Below are 14,495 nucleotides of genomic sequence, written 5' to 3' on the forward strand. Positions count from 1 at the left end.
ACCCCAAGTAATTCAGATCACCTGCCATCTTTCCCGTGCTAGGAATTCATGCTGGCAGAATGCCAAGCAGCTGAAGAAAGGCATCCTCTGGTCACTAGTATACGGTGGTGACCAGCATGTTCAGATACTGGACTTCCAAGGGTCTACCACATTCCACAGCACTGGGAAGAAATTTGAATGCTGGTGTCTGATATCCAGGCCTTCTTGTGGAAGTCCTGCAGCCCACGTCTCTAAGGCAGCACTGTCCAATAACAGTCTCTGTGATGATGGAAATGTTCCATATCTGCACTGTACAGTAGCCACTGTCCACCTGAAACGTGCTAGTGCTACCATATTGGATCGTGCAGTCAAGTAAGAGATCTAATCTTTTTTTTTCTGAGTCTCCAAAATCTGATAACACATATAGACCTCTGTAGAAAAACGTACAATTGCTCATATACAAACACAAAATCATGTGCAATGCCAAGGAATCCCAAGTTTAAAATCCGTACAAAAGGCTGTGTGTACTTGAAGTGATTTAGACAACTGTCTCCTGGGGACCACTATTCAGCGGAGTGGCTGATCTCATCTTTGCCCTTGGAAGTTTACCATCTTTACTGTCTGGGGACCCACCTGAGTGGTGAAGAGACCTGGGGTCAGCTACTGACCTAGACTCTGATTTTCTCAGGGGTCAAAAGGATCTTTCTGCTGGTTATACTACCTACTCCTGCTACCTTACCCTGACCATCACTCCAAATGAGATTGCAGTTTCTTCACTTCCACACTTACCTACATATATTTTCTGTCCCTAGTGACACTGAAAGGACAGTGATGCTTCCTTGAGTTTCTTTTCTTGTGGGGGCTCTAGCATTCCTCATTTTTTTACGCTAAGCATCAGCCTGCAATGCAGATGTCCAGGCCTGAAACTGTTGAGGAACATGTCACTCCCTACATTGGTCACCAGCCCTGTTTTGCTTACCAAAGCCAGTGTCTGGCCTGAGTAGGTCACTGGCTAAGTGGCTGAGTTTAGAGAATAGATTCTGGAGGGCTCTGTAGTTTGGCTAAGTTTCTGAAGTCTATAGAGACTGGATCTTAGCATCACAGGGAGCCAGCGCCTTCGGAAGAAGTGTCTGCAAGCCAGGAAGGAAATCTTGGTTGCTGTAAATCCTATTATCAAACGGGTAATTGCTTTCAGTAGAACTTGCTTCCTTGAGCTGGGCCCTGGTGGTGGACATCTGTGTAGGGAATCCCCCAGCAATACGATGTCCCTTATCTGTTAGAAATATTTGTTTCAACAGTGGGAGAATAAGTTGGACTAGAATAGATAAGATTAGGGAAAAAACGAACACAGTTTTAAGTTTTTCACTGGTTCTTGCTTTTTTGTTGCTCCCTTGAAGGGCAGAGGGGATGGGAAAATAGGAAATAATGAGCCAGGAGCTCCTAGTAAAACTCCGGCATCCCTTATATGTCTTTGATGGTTCAGGAACATAACATTGCTGCATAATTGTGGCTTTATCTGGAATCAGGCTCCTGAAATTCTACCTCTGGTCTTCCAAAAACTGTCAGAGACTGCTTCAGGTGACCCGTGATGATTTAGTCAGGGAGTTTCTGGGGGTGAAATCTGGGGAGACTATCAGTGTGTCTTCCGGTGGACTGTCACCTCATGTATCACATTGATCACCAATGTCTGTCTAAAGGTAAAATAACCTTAAATACCTGTCAAATTTGCCCTCCTTTATATGTCAACAGCCCCTGTCTTCAGTCTGCCTTTCAATTTTTTTTTGCTTGAATTTCTGCCAACAGTCTCTCACTTTTTCCCATATCCCCAATCTTACGCCCTCCAGCCTTCCCACTCTATGCTGCAGCTAGAGTGATCTTTCCTAGGATGGATCTGATCCCCAGCATTTCCCTGATGAAAATGCTACAAAAGAGCTCATTAGAGACATGGTACAAATTCCTCGAGATGCTTAGTTAGGCACCTTTTAAGAGCTGGTGTCTCTTGGCCAGGTGTGGTGGCTCACGCCTGTAATCCCAGCACTTTGGGAGGCCAAAGTGGGTGAATCACCAGAGGTCAGGAGTTCGAGACCAGCCTGGCCAACATGGCGAAACTGTGTCTCTACTAAAAATACAAAAATCCACCAGGTGTGGTGGCATAGACCTGTAATCCCAGCTACTCAAGAGGCCGAGGCAGGAGAATAGCTTGAACTCAGGGAGTGGAGGTTGCAGGTAGGTGGGTAGATGATGTGCTGGGAATTTGTGGAAACTCCCTTCTTATTGCTTTTATTTTCCTAGTGAGTGAGGGGATAAGGTTGTCAGCTGAGTCTGAGGATGGGGAAGGAGTTAATGGAAGCCTGAAGAGAAAGGAAGATACGGAATGGCCACCTGTGAGGATACGTTAGTGACTGTGCTAGGGTAATGAGGTAAGATAGATGAGTGAAGCCGAAGGTGAGTGGTCATAAACTTAAAATGAAAGCAGATAGCAGAGGTGTGTAGTTTTTCCAGCCCTGTTCGGCTACTACTACTTGTGTGGGGATAGGTGGAGAGTTAGATTTAAGTAAGACCTCTGCTTTTCTGGAAGAGTACAATGAAGTATTAGAGAGGCAAGGGAGCCTAGGGGATATTCAGAGGTGTAATTATGATAATGAACCATGGAATCTAAGCTGGTTAAGAGGAGAAAGAAGGACAGAAAGATTATAGCTGAACTAAGTTGGAGGGCAAGTTTTTTGGGAGTGAGGAGGTCAAGGATTTGAGACATCAGGGCTTTGAAAGTATCATCTCTAAGGATATTGAGTTCATGTAGAATTGTCCCAGGAGTAGAGTTGGAGAGTGGCAGGGGTCATATGACTGTAATGAGGGCAGTATAGTCTGGTTAATATCAGAGTGAAAGCTGGAAATGTTTAGGAAGGAGGGAGCCAGAATAATCTGGAAGCAGCAATGAGGAACAAGAAAACCTATTCCACTGTGGAGTGTAAGAAACAGCCACCACTTGAGAGGACTGCAGAGAAAGCAGTGTCTTCAAGGGAGACCTAGTTTCCTTTAGAGCAAGAAAGTGAAGAGGAAATTAAGACACTTCGAGAAAAGATGGATTTTGTGGATCCCAACAAGGGTGTCGGGATGGGGAGGGCGGGAAATGGGGTCAGAAAATGAGACATTTGGAGCCATTTGGGATGAAACACAAGGGATAAGGAACAACTGAGGATCCTGGGCTACTTGTGTGACTGGCATAAACCAGGATAAAGGAAATAATAACAGATAATGATGGCCTCCAGGAAGATAGTGGTGGCCAAACTGAAAACTTGGGGAAGGGCAGTGTGAAGTACCTGCTGGAAGAGACTGGGGTGCTCTCTCTTTACTCTTGGCAATGGTGATGTGGAGGCCAGGGTAGGGGTGTTGTTGAAACTCTAGACATTGAGAAACTGCATCACCACTTCTCCAAACAATGCAAAGCATCTGGAGTCAGCTTGGTTGAAGGAACAAGCGTTTTGGGCTGGGCATGGTGGCTTATGCCTGTAATCCCGGCACTTTGGGAGGCCAAGGCGGGCGGATCACCTGAGGTCGGGAGTTCGAGACCAGCCTGGCCAACATGGAGAAACTCCATCTCTACTAAAAATACAAAATTAGCTGGGTGTGGTGGCGCATGCCTGTAATCCCAGCCACTCGGGAGGCTGGGGCAGCAGAATCGCTTGAACCTGGGAGGCGGAGGCTGTGATGAGCTGAGGTCACGCCATTGCACTCCAGCCTGGGCAACAAGAGTGAAATTCCGTCTCAGAGAGAGAGAGAGAGAGAGAGAGAGAAAGAGTCTTGATTGAGGGAGAAAGAAGAGATAGATCACGGAACACTGAGGGACTAGGTAGTTCTCCAGGGGATATCACAGGAGTTCCTGGGTGCTGACCTGTGTGACATGAAGTCATGTAGTCATACAGTTGGGGTGGATACAGTGGCTCAAGAATGCCATTGGGTGACTTATTTCTACAGACCATCAACTTCATGCTTATTGCCTCATGGCCAGGAGACAGCTGTGCACATCTAGGGCTCACATCTACATTCCAGACAGGAAACTGCAGAAAGGTTAATAGCTGCAGGGCATATGCATCACATAAAATAAAGACGTGGAAGCACTTCAGTCTCCAAAGCTCTTGGTTCATGTGGGTTGTTCTGCTTAAAGCGCCCTCTCTGCTTTATTGCCTGGTTAACTTGCATCTTCTCTTTCAAGATTCAACTCAAGTCAGCATCACCTTCTCTGGGAAACCATTCCTTATGTCCCTAGGCTGAGTTAGGTTCCCTGGTCTGTGTGTTCAGAGCTCATGGCAGATTGCCATGACGACCTCCATTCTCCCATCTTTGTATCCATGCCCTATGACATATAACTCTGCCTGGGGTCTCAGCTATGCTACTCGCTTTGATTGTAGGGATTTTTTTTTTTTTTTTTTTTTTGAGATGGAGTCTCGCTTCTTTACCCAGGCTGGAGTGTAATGGCGCAATCTTGGCTCACTGCAACCTCCACTTCCAGGGTTCAAGCAATTCTCCCGCCTCAGCCTCCCCAGTAGCTGGGATTATAGGCATGTGCCACCATGCCCGGCTAATTTTTGTATTTTTAGTAGAGACAGGGTTTCACTATATTGGCCAGGCTGGTCTTGAACTCCTGACCTCAAGTGATCTGCCTGCCTAGGCCTCCCAAAATGCTGAGATTACAGGCATGAGCTACCGTGCCTGGCCTGTTGGGATGTTTTTAAGCAGAGGCTTTAAAGTAACTTGTGCAGTTGGACATGTTCTTGCTCTTGTGTCTTAGTCACTGCCGTGAGATCATGCCTGCTGGATGAAAGGCACGGGAAGCACATCCAGATTACCATGGTTGTCCTAGCTGAGGCCATCCTAGATCAGCCAATGGCAGCTAACCACCAGACACTTCAGTGAACCCAAGCCAAATCAGCAGAACTACCTAAGCGACCACCCTAGATGCACGAGAAATGAGGTTTTATTGTATACCACTGAAGTTTCATGGCTGGTTGTTACTCAGCATTATGGTAGCCTTAGAAAATTGTTGCAGAGTCCCTTCAGCATAGCCACAAGCCTTAGCCATGTCTGTCTTCCCAACTCACGTTGGGAGAGAATCACCTTTTATCTGTGTATATCACCTCTTGCCTGTGTATACCTAGCATGTAGCACAATGCTTGGCCCATAGAAGGTGCTTGGTGAAAGTCTGGGAAAGGAAGGAATGAATGAGCCTTTGTTCAACCTTAAAAAGGAACTTTTTTTTTTGTTGTTGAGACAGAGTCTCTCTCTGTCACCCAGCCTGGAGTGCAATGGCATGATCTCAGGTCACTGCAACCTCTGCCTCCTGGGTTCAAGCAATTCTCGTGCCTCAGCGTCCCTAGTAGCTGGGATTACAGGCGTGTACCACCCTGCCCAGCTTTTTTTTTTTTTTTTTTTTTTTGAGATGGAGTCTTGCTCTGTCGCCCAGGCTGGAGTGCAATGGCGTGATCTTGGCTCACTGCAATCTCCGCTTCCCGGGTTCAAGCGATTCTCCTGTCTCAGCCTCCTGAGTAGCTGGGACTACAGGTGCCTGCCACCACACCCGGCTAATTTTTCTATTTTTAGTAGAGATGGGGTTTCACCATATTGGTCAGGCTGGTCTTGAACTCCTGACCTCAGGTGATCCACCCACTTTGGCCTTCCAAAGTGCTGGGATTACAGGCGTAAGCCACCGTGCCTGGCCTAATTTTTGTACTTTTAATAGAGACAAGGTTTTGCCATGATGCCCAGCCTCGTCTCAAACTCCTGACCTCAAGTGATCTGCCCACCTTGGCCTCTCAAAGTGGTGGGACTACAGGCGTGAGCCACTGCGCCCAGCTGAAAACAACAACAACAACAACAAAAAACAGGTGCACATTCCCTATAACTAAACAATGTAATCAAATACATGCACCCACAGAAAACCTGGTCCAACAAACATATGTGAAGCGACAATATAAAACCAAGTCTCATCACTGTTTAAAGCACTTTTCTACCTCAGGTACAATGATTGTCTCTCAAACATGGGGCACTTAATTTTACATTTTATTGTATTGTATAGTTCAATCCAAAGATAATCTAAATCCCACAAGTACATTTTAAAAGGTCGAAGGTAAAGAAGTAGATATGACTCAGTGTCGATATTTTTTCTATTATTTTCAGTACGCAATACTAAATCACTCTAACCACTGACGTTTCCTAAACAATGTCAAGAAACTTGCATTGCTTAAAAAATTATTTGTATTTAACATTAAAAACAGAATTTCCACTAGGAGACCACAGAGGACACATGTATCTAGTAGCCTAGTTAAGTATGTGGTTGGGATGGCGAGAATATCATCTTTATGAAAGGTCAGTGGTCACATGGGATTGTGTGTTTGAGGCACACTAAGAAAATTAATTTTGTCAAAGAAGAGGGTTTCTGTAGAGCAATAGTGAAAAAGGGTGTGGATAGAGGGCAGAATAGAGCTTAATTGTGGAAATCTGAGTGTAAGTTTAGGGCATTTTTATATTCTACTTAGCAGAGAATAGTTACAACTTTATTTTTTATTTTTAAGACAGGCTCATTCTGTTATATAGGCTGGAGTGCAGTGGTGCAATCACAGTTCACTACCACCTTGACCGCCCGAGCTCAAGCGATCCTCCCACCTCAGCCTCCCAAATAGCTGGGACTATTTGTTTTTATTTTGTGTAGAGAAAAGGTCTCACTTTGTTGCCCAGGCTAGTTTTGAACTCCTGGGCTCAAGTGATCCTCCTGTCTTGGCCTCCTAAAGTGTTGGGATTACAGGTGTGAGCCACCACATCTGGTTGCTTTCCACCTTTGAGCAAGGGAATGACATAATGAAGTGTTGGGTCAATCTAGCTGCTAGATTCTAGCAGTATGGTGAAGTGGTTTTTGCAGAAACATGTTTAATAGTCATATCAAATAATTTAATGCCAAAACACTATTATGCAGATATACCCATTTATTTAAAAATCACATATTTCTTAAAGTCTAGATTGATGAGAGGATGCAAATGAACAAGAAGTCATTTTGAGATCATAAGGTTTGCTCTTCTCTTCCTAATAGTCATCTAGTTTGTTGCCCGTTGTGAATCCATGAATTACTCGTTTTTTTTTCTGAGTATTGGGTTGTCCTCATTTTCCTTTGTTTTGCCTTTGATACTCTCCCTTGGGTCCTGTTGGTCCAGTTCCTTGAAAAAATAATTACAGTCGGGGTAGAGGTCAGAAGTAAGAATGAATGAGACTCCATGAAGCCAAAACCAGAATCAACATTGGGATAAACTGTTCTAAGCTCCCTTTCCAAGAACACAGTTCACCCGAGTTATGATAGCATTTACCTTTTGGGTGTGAGGATATCATTTTGCCTTTGAAGTGTGTTTCATAATCCACTGATTGGACACATTGCTATATTGCTGTCACTATTTCTTTTTATTCAAGAGGAACTTAGAGTTAGGAAGGATAAATAAATTTGTCCAAATTATTTTGTTATGTTAGTCACAGAAGCACGTCTTTTCACACTCCATGCCTCTCTAAGACCTGCTGTTTCTTCTAGAATGTTCTCCTCCCCACCTTACTCACATTCCATCTGCCAAAAATTCAGCCTTCTAAACCCTGTTCAGATATGCCTTTCCTGTGCAACCTTCCCTTCTCCCCGTGCCAGTTCTTTCTCCTCGCCCCCCAAAGTAAATTGTACAAACCTCTGTAATGATGCACATGCGTTTACATATATGCCTCCCTATAGGACTATAGGGGTCTTCCATTTTGTGCCCCCAGCACCAGCATCTAGTACACAGTAGGTGCTTAATTAATGTCGGGTACAAGAGGAGAGAATCTAAAGGCAAGGAGGGAAATTTTAAACCCTTCCAAAATCTAAGCAAAAGATAAAGAGGCAGCACCTAAAACCACCCCCACTTGGATTAATTTCTTTTTCTTTTTTTTTTTTTTTTGAGACAGAGTCTCGCTCTGTCGCCCAGGCTGGAGTGCAGTGGCGCGATCTTGGCTCACTGCAAGCTCCGCCTCCCAGGTTCACACCATTCTCCTGCCTCAGCCTCGCGAGTAGCTGGGACTACAGGCACCCGCCACCACGCCCGGCTAATTTTTTGTATTTTTAGTAGAGACGGGGTTTCACCGTGTTAGCCAGGATGGTCTTGATCTCCTGACCTCGTGATCCACCAGCCTCGGCCTCCCAAAGTGCTGGGATTACAGGCGTGAGCCACCGCGCCCGGCCAAATTTTTTTTTTCTTTAACGTATTAGGGAAGGAGGCTTCTCAGCCCTCCCGCAGCCGTCAGGGGGTCGTCGTGGGGCCGCTTTCCCGGCTTCACCTCGGGGGCTCCCATGCGATCCCCCGCAGCCTCCCCGGCCTCGCACGCACGGTGGCCGTGACCTCTCCCCACACCGCCCAGCAGCCCATACGCTCTACATAGTGCGCATGCACTGTGCGCTTTGCTGCGTTTCCCAAGCTGATGCACCCTCTTCTTTACTCCTCTTTGTCCTTTTCTCACGTTTCCTTCGCCCAGGAACTTTGTTTTCCCCCTTAGAGGACATCTGCCTTTCTGGCCACATCCTCCACCCAACGCCTCCCTGGAGAGCTGGCAGAGCCCCGCTGCGGCGCCAGGAGGGGGCTTCTGAGCCCTGGGCTGCGCTTCCTCTTGCACGAGGCTTTTTCCTTCCAACTTCTCCAGTGCGCAATCGGGCGGTGAGGACTCAAGGAACGTGAGCACAATTTGGTTAGGGGGCGAGGAGGAGGTCTACCCTGGCAGGCAGGCCGGCTTTTCTAGCTGCTTCTAGCTCCTTGCAGACAAACCACTGGTCCCACAGGCTTAGGGTTGAATCCTGTAGGTGGATAGTCCTGGGGTCTCACACACAACCCATGCCAGAAGAATGTTTTTATTTTCTTATTTTTGCTCACTTGTATTTTTTGGGGGACGGCGGGGACAGGGTCTTGCTCTGTTGCCCAGGCTGGAATGCAGTGGTGCTATCATAGCTCACTGCAGCCTTGAACTTCTGGGCACATGTGATTTTCTTGCCTCAGCCTCTCAGGTAGCTGAGCCTACAGGTGTGCACCACAACCAGCAAGAACATTCTAGAAGAAACACCTGGCCCCCCCACCTTTTTTTTTTTTTTTTGTAGAGATGTAGTAGTCTTGCTATGTTTGCCCAGGCTGGTCACTCCTGTATTTTCTAATTTTTAAAAGTGCGCATGTATTTCTTATGTGATAAAAACCATTAAATGCAAAAATATCTTCTTTGGAAGTAGGGATTGTTTTTGCAGCAGACTTGGCGGAAATCTCAAATATCTGTTGAAAGTGCATAAAAGAATGTGCACATCAATTTTATCCCGAATCCTGCCTCTTCTGAAGTTCTAACTCAAATGCAGCCTTCTCATAAAACATTTCCTTATATCCTCAATTACATAGGACTACAAAGCCTTACCTGATTTGGCCACGCCCAGCCCATCCCATCCCTCACTGACTCCCTCACCTCCTGCTGTTCCTCGTTCCTGAGGCTCTGAAACCTTGGCCTCTTCCTCCCTGTTGTTCCTGGCACACTGGAGAAAATCGATTAATATTTGTTGAATGAGTGAATGAATGTGACCTCTTCCTGGTTTGTATCATTCGGACAAAATCTGTTCTGTTCTATAATTAGGTATTTGTCCTATGTCCCCTACTGTTAAGCAACTTGAGGCCTCTTACACCCTGTGATATGACCCCTGCTGTGCCTGGCACAATGCTTGATATGTAGTAATAGCAAATATTAACAATAATAGTAGGAAGAATTGTTACTTGAGTGATTACTAGGGGCCAAGTACTGTATTAAATATTTATAAGTATTACCTCACTTATATATATAATGACCATGAAGATACCCAGATTATAGGAAGGCATGCGGCCATAAACGTAGCCTTCTATTCTTAGTGCTGCTTTACAGCGGAGGAAGCTGAGGCTTAGAGAAGTTAAGTAGCTCACCCAAGGTCACATTGCTAAGACGCGGCATTACAGGAAAATGCAATCCTAAATTATTTTCAGATCCATAGTTTTCAAAGTGTGGTCCAGGAACCATTGGGGTCCTCGAGACCCTTTCAGGAGGTCTGTAGATGCAAAATCATTTTAATAATCATGCTAGGACATCGTTTGCCGTCTTCATTCTCGTGTGTGTGTGTATGGTGGTTTTCCCAAGGCTATGTGTCATGTGATATCAAATCACCTTGAATGCAGAAGCAGAAAGGAGAATCCAGTTGTCTTCCATTAAGGCAAACTTTAAAGAGATTTTCAAAACTGTAAAATAATGCTAATTATTCCCCTTAATTTTTAAAAAATAAAATATATTTATTTTTAATAAAAGCATTTTTGTCAACATGTAATATGTTCATAATTGTCATTTTTGAATAAATAAATATTTAAAAATTTATCAATTTTGGTTTCTAATATGGTAAATATCTATAGAGAGGAGCCCATATAAACAAAAACACTATGGGATTCTCAGTATCTTTCTGAGTGTTAAGGGGCCCTGAGACCAAAATGCTTGAGAGTAGATGTATTAGATAATATTTGTTTCCTCGCAGCTCTAAAATTTAAAGGTTTTCAGCTCCTGGGGCAGTTTAGATAATTTGTAACTGGTCTAAATTTTCAGTCTGCAGATCAGCTTGGAAAAGAGAGGCAGCCCTGGGGTCTATCTCCATGCCTGGTCCTGACTGGTCTTGGCTACCTGGATTTATTCTGGTCTTAACTGCTCTGTGAACTTCTGGAAACTCCCATTCCTGTCTTGGGCTCACACATAGCTCCCAGGTAGACTCATTATTTCATTCCTTTATCCCCCATTCTCTTTTATGGTTATGTGGCATGTCAGATTTTACCTTGATCCTGGAGTAGACCTTTCTCCCAACTTTCTATACTGTCTTACAGAACAAAGGTTTTTTTTTGTTTTTGTTTTTCCAATATCCAAACACTTCCTGGATTCCGGATGAGCCCTGAATGGCTTATTTCCTGTTGCCATGGCATGTACAGAATTATAACATATCTTACATTCTAAATTATTTCTCATTGATTACCTCTGGGAAAAGGAACTGGGTGGCAGGAGAAAAGAAGTAGGAGGAAATCTTACCTCTTTTGTAATAGCTTTTGTACAGAAATTAAATTTAAAACTTTGCTCCAAGCAAAGCAAAATCAACAAACAAAACAACAAAAAGCAAACCATACACAAATATCTCCTGAAGTGTGATTATGTCTAGAACTTCCTTGTTTGGCGGGAAACTCCTTTCAGAAGAGGATCATTTTACAGGGTGGATTCAGAAGTAGAAAGCATGTCATAGGTCACTGGACTGTGAAGAAGGAGGTGCAGTTTAGAATGGAGACTGTCTTTGGGAACTTCAGGTTTTGGGTTTTTTTTCCCCCTTCAGATGTCTGAATCATAGTTTGCTGGAATAAACTAAGAATATGAATTGGCCTCTCTTTATGAACATTATTTTAAAAAATCTTTGCCCAGGCACAGTGGCTTACGCCTATAATCCTAGCATTTTGGGAGGCCGAGGCAGGTGGATTGTCGGAGCTCAGGAGTTCGAGACCAGCCTGGGCAGCCATCTCTACTAAAATAGAAAAAATTACCTAGGTGTGGTGGTGTGCGACTGTAGTCCCAGCTACTCGGGAGGCTGAGGCATGAGGATCGCTTGAACCCGTTAAGAGCAAGATTGCAGTGAGCCGAGATCATGCCCCTGCTTTCCAGCCTGGGTGACAGAGCGTCTAAAAAAAAAAAGTTGATGTACTATGAACTTAGATATACAATTGCTTCTTGGCCTTTTGACTAACATCAAGTGTAAACTTAGATATAAACAGTACTATATATTATATATAGTATACATACTGAATCTACTTTATACTTTTTATTTATTTGCTGGTGTTTAATTTAATCAGTGATTTCTTCAGGTTTTGCTTTATTGTTTTCTCCGTATTTTCCTGTGCTGATGCATTTGGAGAAAGGAGGTAAATGCAGGTTCTATTCCCAACCAGGTCACCTATTTGCTGTGTGATCTTTGGCCAGTCTCGCCCTGGGCCTTTGTGACCCACACCTGTTGCACAAAGGTGAGACTTGCCTTTGAGGGACAGTTGAGAGGGAAACAGAAGATCCAGGCAGCAAAGTCATTCAGAAAGGTAAAAGTGCTATTCAAAACCTAAGTAGTACTGCTAACCTTCATGCTGAAGACTAAACTCCGATTTTGAAATCTTGGCCAAATTCCTATCTAAGGGTTCTGAGAATCTGCTCTACAAACCATAAATTCTCATCAGATGGGTTTTATTTAACTTCATATATCATGACTTACTTTCCAATCTGACTGTGGCATAACATTATGTGACAAAGAAGAAAGTCAAAATATTTTACCCCAAAACTCGTTTCTTTGCCATGTTTTGAAATGGTCCTGCAAAGCTGTCCTTTGTGGGGGGAAATGTGCATCTAAAGAATCTCTATTAACGTAGTTAGATCTTTTTCTTCCAGATCCTCCCAATCTTTAAGAGATTAAGTAAGAGTCTAGCACCTTTTAAAGGTCTGAATAGGAAACAATTTGTCATCTATTGTCTCTAAGGGCAGCCACTATAAGACTTCAAAAGAACCTTGGTCTCCATAGTCTTTTGTCTTAACCTGAACATTTTCTTTCTATTGATCCCAGGTCTTTAGACAAACTCAACCAATTGTTGATCAGAAAATGTTTAAATTTACCTATACTCTGGAAGCTTCCCACCTCTCAACCCGCTTTGGGTTGTCCTGCCTTTCTGAACCAAACCAATGTATTTCTTAAATGTATTTGATTGATGTCTCATGCCTCCCTAAAATATATAAAACCAAGCCGTGCCCCGATCAGCTTGGGCACATGTTCTCAGGACCTCCTGAGGGCTGTGTCATGGGCCATGGTCACTCATATTTGGCTCAGAATAAATCTCTTCAAATATTTTACAGAGTTTTGACTCTTTGTGTTGACAATGCTTAATTCTCAAAATACCATGAGAAGGAAACAGGAAACTAGATATTGATTCCAATTTCAGATTAGCACAGTAAGACATTAAGGAATGTTCTCCAAGTTTCAAAGCAAGTCAGTAACGGTTGAGACCACTGTTATCTGCCTTTTTCCAGTCTTTTGAGGAAATATTCTCAAAGCAAGGGGTCAGCAGTCAGTGGTCTTCAAAGTGGGAAGAGTAAAGTGGACAGTTCTAGGGGACTCCAGTTTTAGATCCTCAGCTTCATGTGTGGTCTTCTGGGAATGGCCCTGGTTGCTTGCGCAGATGCTCCTTTCCCAAGCGCCTCCTATAATCTGTTCTTCTCTTGCTTTGCAAAAGGAATGCATACCCTTAATCTGCCCTGAATTGCCCCTGGGAGGCAAAACCTCTGGGGCACCAAACAAAGGAACACTTTCAAATATGGACTTCTGAAAAGGCTCTTTTAATAATCAAAGGGGAAGGGGGGAAAAAACTTGCCTACCGTTTACCTTCCGTTGTCTTGAACATTTTCCTATTGGGAGGAATTGGCCTGCAAATGGATATTCTGAATTGAATATTGTGGAGTAGGAATAGTGGAATAGAAGTTATTTCACCTCTTCTGAGAGAGGTTCCAAGATGGCTGAATAGGAACAGCTCCAGTCTACAGCTCCCAGCATGAGCGATGCAGAAGATAGGTGATTTCTGCTTTTCCAACTGAGGTACCTGGTTCATCTCACTGGGGCTTGTCAGACAGTGGGTGCAGCCCACAGAATGTGAGCTGAAGCAGGGCGGGGCATCACTTCACCCGGAAAGCGCAAGGGGTCGGGAAATTCCCTTTCCTAGCCAAGGGAAGCCATGACAGACGGTACCTGGAAAATCGGGACACTCCCACCCTAATACTGCACTTTTCCAATGGTATTAGCAAACGGCACACCAGGAGATTATATCCCACACATGGCTCAGAGGGTCCCACGCCCATGGAGCCTCGCTCACTGCTAGCACAGCAGTCTGAGATTGAACTGCAAGGCGGCAGCAAGGCTCAGGGAGGGGCGTACACCATTGCTGAGGCTTGAGTAGGTAAACAAAGTGGCTGGGAAGCTTGAACTGCGGGGAGCCCACTGCAGCTCAAGGAGGCCTGCATGCCTCTGCAGACTCCACCTCTGAGGGCAGGGCATAGCTGAACAAAAGGCAGCAGAAACTTCTGCAGACTTAAATGTCCATGTCTGACAGCTTTGAAGAGAGTAGTGATTCTCCCAGAATGGAGTTTGAGATCTGAGAACGGACAGACTGCCTCCTCAAGTGGGTCCCTGACCCCTGAGTAGCCCAACTGGGAGACACCTCCTAGTAGGGGCTGACTGACACCTCATACAGCTGGGTGCCCCTCTGAGATGAAGCTTCCAGAGGAAGGATCAGGCAGCAACATTTGCCTTTCTGCAATAATTGCTGTTCTGCAGCCTATGCTGGTGATACCCAGGCAAACAGGGTCTGGAGTGGACCCCCAGCAAACTCCAACAGACCTGCAGCTGAGGGTCCTGACTG

General features: G+C 44.7%; 1 protein-coding gene and 1 long non-coding RNA gene across 10 annotated transcripts in view; one reads left to right on the forward strand and one right to left on the reverse strand.

Moving 5' to 3' along the window:
- Positions 1 to 14,495, forward strand: part of ZNF19 (zinc finger protein 19) — a 90,202-nt gene that overhangs the window by 40,092 nt on the left and 35,615 nt on the right. The window contains exon 3 of one of the 9 annotated variants that reach the window (XM_024349910.3): positions 10,624 to 10,778. The exons of the other annotated variants lie outside the window; for them this stretch is intronic. The gene's annotated coding sequence lies outside the window, so the exon portion shown is untranslated. The remainder of the gene's footprint in view (positions 1 to 10,623; positions 10,779 to 14,495) is intronic. 9 annotated transcript variants of the gene reach the window in all.
- On the reverse strand, positions 6,939 to 10,971 carry LOC129137472 (uncharacterized). The gene is made up of 2 exons (XR_008540066.1): positions 10,847 to 10,971; positions 6,939 to 7,184 (listed from the first exon to the last, which is right to left on the reverse strand). It is a non-coding gene; the product is annotated as an uncharacterized LOC129137472 (long non-coding RNA).

Source organism: Pan troglodytes, chromosome 18 (genome assembly GCF_028858775.2).
Source record: "Pan troglodytes isolate AG18354 chromosome 18, NHGRI_mPanTro3-v2.0_pri, whole genome shotgun sequence".
In the NCBI taxonomy this organism is placed as follows: Eukaryota; Metazoa; Chordata; class Mammalia; order Primates; family Hominidae; genus Pan; species Pan troglodytes.